We start from the raw sequence: 12994 nt of genomic DNA on the forward strand, positions 1-12994 counted from the left end.
GTGTAGGCAGTATCTATCTTACCCCTAGTGAGACAAGCCTCTACATCCTTACACTTGTCCTCTAGCCACCCCTGCTTAGCCATTTTGCACTTCCTGTCGATCTCATTTTTGAGACGTTTGTATTCCTTTTTGCCTGCTTCATTTACTGCATTTTTATATTTTCTCCTTTCATCAATTAAATTCAATATTTCTTCTGTTACCCAAGGATTTCTATTAGCCCTCGTCTTTTTACCTACTTGATCGTCTGCTGCCTTCATTACTTCATCCCTCAGAGCTACCCATTCTTCTTCTACTGTAATTCTTTCGCCCATTCCTGTCAATTGTTCCCTTATGCTCTCCCTGAAACTCTCTACAACCTCTGGTTCTTTCAGTTTATCCAGGTCCCATCTCCTTAAAATCCCACCTTTTTGCAGTTTCTTCAGTTTCAATCTGCAGTTCATAACCAATAGATTGTGGTCAGAATCCACATCTGCCCCTGGAAATGTCTTACAATTTAAAACCTGGTTCCTAAATCTCTGTCTTACCATTATATAATCTATCTGATACCTCTTAGTATCTCCAGGATTCTTCCAGGTATACAACCTTCTTTTATGATTCTTGAACCAAGTGTTAGCTATGATTAAGTCATGCTCTGTGCAAAATTCTACAAGGCGGCTTCCTCTTTCATTTCTTCCCCCCAATCCATATTCACCTACTATGTTTCCTTCTCTCCCTTTTCCTACTGACGAATTCCAGTCACCCATGACTATTAAATTTTCGTCTCCCTTCACTACCTGAATAATTTCTTTTATCTCGTCATACATTTCATCTATTTCTTCATCATCTGCAGAGCTAGTTGGCATATAAACTTGTACTACTGTAGTAGGCATGGGCTTTGTGTCTATCTTGGCCACAATTATGCATTCACTATACTGTTTGTAGTAGCTAACGCGCACTCCTATTTTCTTATTCATTATTAAACCTACTCCTGCATTACCCCTATTTGATTTTGTATTTATAACCCTGTAATCACCTGACCAAAAGTCTTGTTCCTCCTGCCACCGAACTTCACTAATTCCCACTATATCTAACTTTAACCTATCTAGTTCCCTTTTTAAATTTTCTAACCTACCTGCCCGATTAAGGGATTTGACATTCCACGCTCCGATCCGTAGAACACCAGTTTTCTTTCTCCTGATAACGACGTCCTCTTGAGTAGTCTCCGCCCGGAGATCCGAATGGGGGACTATTTTACCTCCGGAATATTTTACCCAAGAGGACGCCATTATCATTTAATCATACAGTAAAGCTGAATTTCCTCGGGAAAAATTATGGCTGTAGTTTCCCCTTGCTTTCAGCCGTTCGCAGTACTAGCACAGCAAGGCCGTTTTGGTTAATGTTACAAGGCCAGATCAGTCAATCATCCAGACTGTTGCCCCTGCAACTACTGAAAAGGCTGCTGCCCCTCTTCAGGAACCACATGTTTGTCTGGCCTCTCAACAGATACCCCTCCATTGTGGTTGCACCTACGGTACGGCCATCTGTATCGCTGAGGCACGCAAGCCTCCCCACCAACGGCAAGGTCCATGGTTCATGCCTGTGGCATAATGTGTGAAAAATTTGCCTTATTGCTTGGCATTAGGCCTCGGCCCAAGGCGTAATTCTGTGCCTTAACGTTTCATTTCCAATACTGGAGATATCACCACGGGCTTTAATGAGTTGGAAAGCAGTTGCAGTCTCAAGCAACCCAACAAGCCACATTGTATATATTTATCTATGCAATGGTCAGTTCTTGAAGTCAGAAGACAGCTGCCGAAGATCATGGAATCATGCAGATGTGTTATGGATCTTTCACTGGGAAAGAGTTGGTACTGTTTGTTTTATTTGGCACTAAGGCCCACAATTTATCTAATTTCAATCTTCCTCATGTTCTGTAAACTCCATTTTGTGGTTCTGAATTTCTACTTCCCCTCTACACATCCTAGCATAGTTATCATTAGATCTTGCAAAAACTGCAGTGTCAGAGAAACAAATTTGGTGGTTTCCTGATCCCAGTGCTTGATTTGCTACTCGTTATTCATTCGTCATGCCCATATGATAATTGATCTTGTGTACCTTAAGGCAGATGTTAATGCTTCTTTTTGTAGTACCTATGTGCACTTGGCCACAAGTGCATGTGATTTTAGGTACTGTGTTGGAATATTTGTGCACCTTTCTTGATGGTTTAACAACTGTATCAACATTATGTGTTCTGAGTACTCTGTTGGTGCGATCTGTGACAGCTTTTACAAGTGGAAAGAAAACTTTCCCAAAAGCCAAAGGTTCTTTGTCATTACAAGCTCTAGACATTTTAGGGTGTAGTGACCGATTTCTCTCTTTGTCAGAGAAGTCGTTTCTTCAGAAGCCAGTTCTTAAATGATAGAGCTCATCCTCCTGTACTGTGGTTCACAAAGTCTTTTAGCCCAGACCACCAATGATTTTATAACTTCTGTTTTTGCTTGGGATTTCTGTGAAGACATCTATCTGTGAGTATGAGCTTTCTGAAGATTTTGTGCTCTAAAAATTTGTCAATCTTTCTGTGTACCTGTACATCCAAAAATAAAATTTGACCTTTATTTTTCCACAATGAATTGTATATTAGACTTCATATTATTTGGAAAATTAAGAATGCTGAGCATTCTTTTTCTCCATGAGGCCATATAAGGAAAGTACCATCCACATAACGAAACCAGCATGAGGATTTGTTCTTCATTGTCTGAGGGGCTGCTGCTTCAAATTTTTCCACATAAAAATTTTCTGTAGCTACACTGAATGAGTTCCCCATAGCTACACCATCAGTTTGCCCGTAGAATTTGTCGTACAACTGAAAGTAAGTTGATGTAAGACAATGTTTAAAGAGATCTACAACATCCTCTGAGAAAATAGTTTACAACCGTGACATTACTTCATTAAGAGGGACCATAACAAATAGTGATAGAACTTGAAAACAAACTAACTTTCACTCAACCTGATGGATTTTAATTTTTCGATATAATAGCCAGAGTCTTTAATGCAGAATCAGCTTATCACAAAGCACATGGATTTTGTGATATCTTGAATGCTGCCATTTATACAACATGAGCCCAGTACATAAAAATCTCAAATATTGACCCAGTGTTAATCATGTATTGTTTTCTTTTGGTTACTACGAGTATAATGAGCTTGTTAGTCTGCCTGGAAACTCTGTTAATTACAAAATATCAGTAGTTTAATTTCATTATCATTGTTCATATATAAACCTACACAAGTTCTCTGGCTTCCTGATAAAGCAGATGGGAAAGCTGTAGAAACAAAGTATTCATGCAACCAGCAGTGAAAATTAGAGTTATTATAAACGGTTGAAGTGATTTCACAGATTTGCAGTAGCTGTGTTATTTGACATATCGACACAGGGCTTTGCCTCACACATAGAAAAACTCAAAAAGTTTTTACGTAATACAAGTGCTCCAAATGCATGTCGATAATCGAGTTCATCCCATGTTCAGCACATTGTGTTGCTGTCAGTCTGTTCAGAAGCATTGTTGATACAAGATCACAATTCTGCGAGGTTGGTTTGTAGAGGAGGCTTAAACACTGAATCTTTCACTTAAAACATGGGGTTAGGTCTGGAGAGACTATGACATGAATTGCTGATAAACCCCATCATGGCTGATCCATCTGTTTCTCAACTCCCACTGTAATAATTAATGAACATCATGTTGGTAGATGAAGTCCACACTGTCAATCTCCAGTTGTGGCATGAGCCAGTTTTCCACCATACGCAGATATAGGTGTCCCATAATGGTCTTCTCGCAGTAGAAAAGGGGACTTTAAACTGTGAGAGTGTACACAACATATTAACTTTTGGTGAATCACGAATGTGCTGCATGATAGCAAGGGGATTCTGTGTCCCCCAGATTTGTTCATTGTGCCATTTAAAAAAAATGTTTTCCATCACTGAATATGAGTTTATCAAAAAATCCACCCTCTTCCATAAGCTGTTACAACTATGCCAAATATTCAGAGCATCTGATTTTGTCATCAGGAGTCAGGGCTAGTAGCAATTTGCAAATTGTAAGGCTTCAGCATCAGTAATTTCCTTAAGATTTTCCAAACGGTTGGTTGTGGTATATTCAGCTCACTGCTTGCTCTGTTCGTTGACTTCTGTAGGCTATGTGCAAAACTCATCTGGTTGTAGTCTGCCATTTCTTCGCTCACTGCAGGCCGACCCGTTGATATCCCCTTGCAGAGACAACTGGAAGCTTTAAACTGCACATACTATCTCTGAATGGAGTTGGCAGACCTTTGTTGAACTTTGTTCTGAAGTGTGTCACATTGTTCTTGCTTCTGGTGTGAATGCATTTCAAGCACAACATGCGCTTTCTTGGCGCCTGTCACCATCTTGCTCAATTGCTCTCTGCTGCACTCACATGGGAGAAGTCTGGAGTTTGGCTGCAACATAAAAAACTTTTTGAATTTTTATATATGACTTTTGAGTTTTGTGATAATGCATCAATTAATGTAATGACAGTGAATTTATCAAGTTGCCTCAATCATTTATAATAGCCTTGTAAGCAGTACCTGCACTCATTTAATTTTGAAGTAATTAACATCTGTATGTTGTTTACTGAAGTAGGATCACGTTTGCACTAACTGACAAGTGTAAACTGTAGAAGTTATTACTGTACTTGAAATTTCATGTTTGAATGAAAGTCCGTCCACTACTCAGCTGCTCAGAAAGGTAAAACTTTAATCAAAATATGCGAAAAGCTAACAAACAACAATGTATAAATAAAATTTAATTGTTTTAAATACATAAAAGAAGCATGGTGGAAGCCATGTAAGGTCAGTCTGTGGTTTGAAATTGAACAGTTAACATCTACGTCAGAAGCACTCTCGTTGTTTGACTCAAATCAAAACAGTATATATTAAGTAAGTGAGAATACACATTCTCTTCAACATGAAACTCAATCACTTTGATGTTTAATTTTCTACAAGTTATCTTAATGTCTAAAATTAATAAGTGTTTGAACTGAACTGTGTTCTAATCATCAAGTGTGTGAACTGTTGTTGTCACTGGATTGGACTGTAGTTGAATTCAGTAATTTCTGTGATAGACTCACTTAAATAAACCACCGAAGCATAGTTATCTTTAACAAATTATGAAAGGATTGTGCTAAATGTGATCTGTGTTGGTTTTGCATAAATGTGAATTGTAATGTGTGCCCCAATTGAAAACTTCACCACTGTCATTGCTCGTACAGACCTGTAAATTTGTGCTAAAGGTTGGTTTCAGTGTGAAGACTGGCCACCACAATTAAAAATTTGCTTTGCATGGAATAAAATGTGTTAATGTTAATTAAACTGTTGGTACTGTGCACATTTTTGAACGCCACCATTCCATACTTGCGTGAACTTTCAGCTTCAAGGTGATCAGGAGGAATTGCTACTCCTGTAAATGGCTGTAGGAGAGTGGCTAAGTATTGGCAATCCCATAGGTCAGGCAATCTGTGGCACTAACAATTGATCATAAAGGAATGCCATTTTTGTGAATTTGTGGTAAGTCATACAAACTTGGTGGCAATGCTTCTGACTGGTGAGACCCTTCTTTTCAATCAGAGAAATTAGAAAGGTCTTCATCAGCTTATTTATTATCCTGGGAATGGAAGTTGTGGGATCTCCCACAAGTTCTCTTTATCTTCCTGGTTCTAATAAGCACTGAATTTTACTGCAGAAGTCTTATTTCATTACCACTGTAGCAGTGCCTTTATCTGTTGAAAGGATTATTATGTCTTTATCTGAATGTAAATCTTGGGAATGCTTTCATCTCAGCTTTCATTAAGTTGCTGCTAGGTGGTTCAGTCCTAAGCTATAGCCTGGCTGATTGTATGTATATTTCATCTGCAGCTGGTTGTGGTAAAAACTGATTCCAAGTTTGATAGTAACAACAGTGTCTCCTGTTGGTATTCTAGCAGGTGCACCTGCATGGTTTCCTCCTTTGGCAGGAACATCTGTTTAAGTCTTAGACAAAACCCTGCCAGATTTGTCATTAACAATATGACTCTTATCTGAATGTAGGAAAGTTACTTTCTTGTTTTGTAATCTGTTGAATTTCTCCATCTGTCTATTGCCCTAAATATCACAACGCAACTTATTTTTGAGGAAATTTTGTAGCTCTATTAACTTCACAGTGGGCAGATCGCATTGTATGTGAGGGATGTGCTCTCAGAGCAGTGCTGGTTCTGTGCGATCATACTTCTGATCTGCAGCTGCCGAATGACATTTTTCTTCACCCTCAGAACATTCAGTGTTGTCGAGGTCTCTCTCCAAGGTGACATGGAGAAAAAGAACTCTCAGAATTCTTAATTTTCTGAATAATATAAATTATAGTATAAAATTCATTGTAGAAAAAGAGAAAGGTCACGTTTCCTTTTTACATATACAGGCATGTAGAAAACTTGACGGATTTTTAGGGTGTAAAATTGTCAAAAAGCCCACATGCTCAGATAGGTGCCTTCACATACCATCCTATCACCACCTCAACAAAAGAGAAGTTATAAAATCATTGCTGGTCTGGGCTAAAAGGCCATAGTGCAGGAGGATGAGCTCTATTGTTTAAGAACTGCCTTCTGAAGAAATATGGCTACTCTGCCAGTTGCGGGCCTTAGTGATGAATAAAACAAACAGTGCCAACTCTTTCCCACCAAAAGGCCCATAACATACTTCAGCACAACTCTGCAATCTTAGGTGGTTGTCTGATGTCATGAAGTGATTGGCTTGCTGAGCTGATTCAAGACTAAGTGCTTTCTGAGTCATTAAAGACCCATATCTCCAACACTGGAAGATGAAACACTGGGCAAATAATTATGCCATGAACACAGTATAATGCACATAAAAACAATTACCACCACTAACGCAAATAACAACCATGAAAGCCTGCATTCTAAAATGTACCATAATCAATAATGGATCACTGTCATCAAATAAGGATATTTGCAGTATCAGGGACTAAGTGCCAGGTATGCAAGGAAATTATTATCCCCAGCAGCCTTACTATGTGCAGATTAATATTCTAATAATTTATCCACTGACAAATTAACAGGAAACCATAACAAGATGCAGTAATTGCACCTTGTGTCAGGACCATATGTATGTTTGAGCGAGACAAATATATTTTCTTCTCCTCATGAGATAACTGAAGCTGGTCTTGAAACAGATTTTGCCTTTTCCATTTATTCATTCACACACTGTACTCTGTAAATCATGCCATGGAGTCTCATTAGGGATGTGGAACGAGTCATATTGTGAGTACAGCGGCAAAAACACCCACTGCAGACTATTACTGCAAAGTGTACTGACAACGAATCGCCACTGTGAATGCTGTTCTTGAACATGGGATGAGTTGGTTGATGTTCATAAGGAGCTGGAAATCGCCCTGATTACTGTCAAATGATTGGCAATTGCTGCAAATTGGTGTGCTGGTAGAGCTCCCAAGAGTTGTGTACATGTAATAACGATATCAGAAGTCCTCACTTTAGATCATGTCTTTTCTGCAGAAAGTACAAGATTTGTCATTACTAGTCCATATGACTGCAAGTGATGCGTCAATGGTAGATCTAGGTTTCCTGTACGGGTTAGATGGGGACCAGGGAGGACTCGGATGTTGTACCGATCTCCATAACCAACGAGTTTGAGGTGCTGTCTTTCACTGAAACTGAACCAGTGGTACCGCTTCACCTGTTATGGGGAAGCCTGTTTTTCCAGTGCCAAGAGGAGGAAAATGCGAAAGGGTAGTGGCCTACTGATCGCCGGCAGTTTAGACATGTGGCAAATGATGGTGACCCTTAGGAAAATGGCAGCAAGGGACAAGAAAGGACTCAATGTGTATGCCTGGAAGCCTCATTCAACATGTTGAAGAAGCTATTCATGTAGCCATTGAGGGAACAGGGTACAAGCAACTGCAGATTGTGGCACACACTGGAAGAAATGATGCCTGTTGTCTGGGCTCTGAGGTCATACTTGGGTCATTCCAGCAACTGACAGAGAAGGCTGAGAAGACTAGCCTTGCACACGGAATTTCAATGAAGCTAAAAATTTGCAGCATTATCCTTTGGTTCTGAGCCGAGCGGAAGGATGAACCAGAGAGTTTGAAAGTTCTGTGACAAGCTAGGCTACAACTCCATGGACTTGTGCCATAGGGTAGACAACTGTAGGGTCCCCCTAAATGGGTCAGGTGTGCTCTATGCATTAGAGGCTGCTACTCATGTAGCTGACTCTTGTGAGCGCACACAAAGGTTTTTTAGATTAGGCGACTCTCCATCCGATCCAGATAACGATAGCTGTAGGAAACTCAGAAGTATCAGTGTAAGACTGAATGAAATGCTTCTCACAGGTGAGGGTATTAAAATACTAATGGTTAACTGCTGAAGTGTTTGCAACAATGTACCAGAGTTTGAAGCACTCCTGAAAAGCTACAGAAACCTGGTTGAAACCTAAAATTGATAGCAGTTAGATTTTTGGGGAAATTTGAAGTGTATATTGAAAGGATAGGTAGATGGGAAGTGGAGGTGGTGCATTTGTGTTAGTAGACAAGAAACTCAGATCCACCAGGGTAGAAATGGAAGCCGCGTTTGTGATTGTTTGGGCAAGACTCAATATCAGGTGTGGGCATGCCCACCAGACTCATTTCCTGATGTAACCAAAAACTTTAGGGGAAACCTCTGTTCACTTGTTTGTAAGTTCTCAGTGGATACTTCAGTCATCCAACAATTAAGTGGGAAAATTACAGTTTTGTTAGTGGTCGGCATGAGAAGACATCCTGTGAAACATTACTAAATGCCTTATGAAAACTATCTAGAACAGACAGTCAGGAACACCACTCATGATGGAAATACATTGGCTCTAATGGCAAGAAACAGACCTGACCTCTTTGAGGATGCCCTCATCGAAACTAGTATCAGTGACCATGATGCAGTTGTGACAACAATGATTACAAAGGACAACTAAAACAAGCAGAAAGATATATATGTTCAGTAAACTAGATAAAAAAAGTCAGTGTCAAGTCTCAAAGAGGAATCTGAAACTTTTAGCACTGGGCAAGGGCGTGTACATGAACTATGGCTCAAGTTTAAAACAATAGTTGACTGTGCACAGGATAGATATGCACCAAGTAGAACAGTTCATACTGGGAGGACACTCCATGAATACAGCTACTTGAAGAAACTTCTAAAGAAACAGAGACTACTGCATAGCAGGTGTAAAACAAAGAATAGTACTACAGATAGAGAGAGGCTACATGAAATGTGTCTGGCTGATAAGAGAGCAATGCATGTTGCTTTCTGTGAATATTGTCATTGTCAAATGATCTTTTACAAAACCCAAAGAAATTCTGGTCATATGTAGAGGCTTTTAGTGGCACCAAGTTAGTGAACTGCCCTAGTGAATGAGACAGAACTGAAAGTGAAGGTAGCGAGGCAAAAGCATTTTCAAATGTTCCTTTACAATGGAAGATACAAGAGAACTGTCCCAATTTAACCCTCGCCCCACTGAAATAATGGGGGAAATAAATATCGGTGTCAGTGGTGTACACAAGCAGCTGAAATTGTTAAAACTGAAGAAAGCTCCAGGGCCTGATGGCATTTTTGTCAGATTCGATATTGAATTTGCTGCTGACTTAGCCCATCTTCTCACTATGATGTATTGTAGATTCCTTGAAAAAAAAAAAAAAAAAAAAAAAAACCTGGCCAGTTCTTTGAAAAAAGCATAGGCCAGACCTGTCTACAAGAAGGGAAGTAGAAGTGATTCACAAAACTACCATCCAATATCATTGACATTCATTTGCTGTATAATCTTAGAACATATTCTGAGCTCAAATATAATGAGACATCCTCAATGCCAACCAGCACATATCCTGAAAATGTCAATCATGTGATACCCAACTCGCACTTTTCTCACATGACATACTGAAAGCTTTGAATCAAGGCAGTCAGGTATATGCAGTATTTCTTGATTTCCGAAAATAGTTTGACTCACTACCACATCTAAGATTGTTGTCAAAAGTACGATCATATGAGTTGTCAAGTGCAGTTTGTGAATGGAGTGAGAACTTTTTGTGGGGGGGACACAGCATGTCATCTTGGATGGAGAGTCGTCGTTAGATGTAGAAGTAACTTCAGGTGTGCCCCAGGCAAGTGTGTTGAGACCTTTGCTGCTCATGTTGTATTTTAATGACCTTGCCGACATAATTAATAGTAATCTCAGATGATGCAGTTACCTGTAATGAAATACTGCATGAAAGAAGCTGCATAAATATTTAGTCAGACCTTGAGAACATTTCAAAGTGGTGTGAAGATTGGCAACATGCTTTAAATGTTCAGAAATGTAAAACTGTGCACTTCACAAAACAAAGAAACTTAGTATCCTATGTCAATAAGTCACAATTGGAATTGGCCGACTTATACAAATACCTGGATATAACACTTTGTAGGAATATGAAAGTGATTGATCACACAGGCTCAGTTGTAAATGAAGAAGGTGGCAGACTTCAGTTTATTGGTAGAACACTGAGGAACAGCAATCAGTCTACAAAGGAGATTGCTTACAAATCACTTGTGCTGCCAGTTCTAGAATACTGCTGGTTGAAGAACCACTTTAAATGATGACCCTAGGAATATGTTTGATGTACCGTCACTCATGATGCACATGATTTCAGAGATCGTGCATCCATACAGCTCATGGGCGCACTTATAGAGGTCACCTAGGTTGACCCCTGCCACACTCTGGTGAGCCATCAAAGAAACAATATTATTTAAGCAATCACAGATGAGTGCTTGGCCTATCCTGTAATACTGTTGTCCAGTCAACATGTCCAGTGCTACACGTGATCTGTATCTTACATGTTGCTATATAAAGTACTTCGTTCTGTAAACTGTGCTATAGTAAAAATGACAAGTGAGGTTCATGTTTTCTCCGCATGTTAGTGTCAGTGCTAAGTCACCTGACAAACATTTTGATGGAAGAAATACTGCAACACCTCACTACTCTGCAGCAAGCTTTTGCGGAACAACAGCAGCCTCTTGCCACCGCTCTCAATCAAGTGGCATCTGCATGTTCACAGCAGGTTACTCTTCCTTCAATGCAGCCATCATCCTTTCCAGCATATGATCAGCTGAGGATTGGGACTCCCAGGAGATAGGGTTATGCCATAATTTCCGGGTTTTTCGTGTGGATGATGCAAACTTGTGTAGGGCTTTCTTTCTTTCCTGGCTTCTGCTGTGCATTTATCAGTTGTTGTGCCAACTAGTGCCTTTACAAGAACCAGCCAGCTTATCATTTGATGAAATGCGCAAGCTTCTCTCACCCTATTACTGAGACATATTGCATGTCATTGTGACTTGTAGAATTTTACCATTGGCAGAAATGCCCAAACCAGTCTTACAAAGCATGGGCTGCAGAATTACATGGGTCAACATGTTGTTTTAAATTTGTCACTAATACCTATCATGAATCCTACGCTGATCACATGATGCATATGCTATTATTTGCCTTACCCCGGATAGGGAAGTTTGTGAAAAAATGCTTCAATGTGAGAATCCAGCACTTATGGATGTGCTCAATGTAGCATAATCCTTTGAAGTGTTATGGGCTACAGGTGGTCAGATTTCTGCATGGGAGTAGGTATCCGAAATTGTTCAGTCAACCCCTCTTATGCACTCTGAAAGTGTTCAGGGTGATGATGAAGCTGTTGCAGCCATGTCACAACAGTGGCAGCACGCCTCCCTTCCATCTCGCCTGTACTGCTTCGTTGAACATGAGAGTGCTGCGTGCCCTAAGCTTTGGGCTGTTTGCAACAAGTGTCAAAAGAAAGGCCGCTTTGCATCTGTGTGTAATTCCTCTTTAAACATGGCGAACTCAGCAGTACAGATGGACAAAAACTTTATCTCTACAATGACTGTCTCCAGGAACAAATTATTTATTGACTTGTGTGTGTTCAATAAACTGCTAAAAATGCAAGTGTACCAAAGAGCTACAGGGACTTTAGTGAACACATAAACATACGTGGACTTGTGCTCCCCTCCCCTCAAACAGATTTCACAGAAATTGGTTAGCTACAGTAAATAACAAATTCCAATGCTAGGTCAGGTCTCTGTTCCTGTCTCTTACAAATCTGTTGTTCGTCCTCTCATCTTACTTGATGTGGATCATTCCCATTCCACAGACCTGTCGGGTTAGATGTGTTTTAAAAATTTTGATTTTTCCATTGTCAGTGATGTAAATTTAGTGTCAGATCAAGTTCCGTTATCAGCAACTGGGATCCCTCTGCTGAGTTTTCATCTCTGTTTTCCCCATGACTCAGTTGTGCTACCAGTTTTCAGGCCCACATTACCATGAAAGAGTCTGCCTGCCCTCATTTTTTATCAGCACGGCAGGTGCCTGTCATATTGTGCGACTCTGTCAAGGTCGAAGTAGACTGTTTGTCATCACTTGATGTTATCTGGCCTATTTCTTTCAGTGAATGGGCTGCACCACCGGTCATCGTTAAGAAGCCTACAGGTAAGCTTCACCTCTCTGATGGGTTACGTGCTACGATTAATGAACAGCCTGTGATAGATACATATCCTTTGCCCCACCCTAATGATTTGCTCCCAAAATTATCAGGCAGCCACAACTTTTCGAAGAATTGATTTGTCAGAAGCGTACCTCCAGCTCCTCTCAGATGAGGCCACTAGGGTCCTGTCATTGTCAATGCACCTTATGGCCTATACCAATATCAATGCTTGCCTTTCAGCCAATTTTTCAGTGTGTTTTAGACCAGCTGACAGCCTCTGTGCCCAGTTGCGTCAAATACCTTATGAAATCATTGTTTTGGGCTGCTCCAGCAAAGACCATCTTAAAAATCTCTGATCGTTGTTTTCTGTTTTGCAGTCTGTGGGTCTTAAGTGCAATCTTGCCAGATCTCAATTTTTTCAGCCATCATTTTAGTACCTAGATTTTGAGC

Source organism: Schistocerca serialis, chromosome 7 (assembly GCF_023864345.2).
Source record: "Schistocerca serialis cubense isolate TAMUIC-IGC-003099 chromosome 7, iqSchSeri2.2, whole genome shotgun sequence".
NCBI classification, from domain to species: Eukaryota; Metazoa; Arthropoda; class Insecta; order Orthoptera; family Acrididae; genus Schistocerca; species Schistocerca serialis.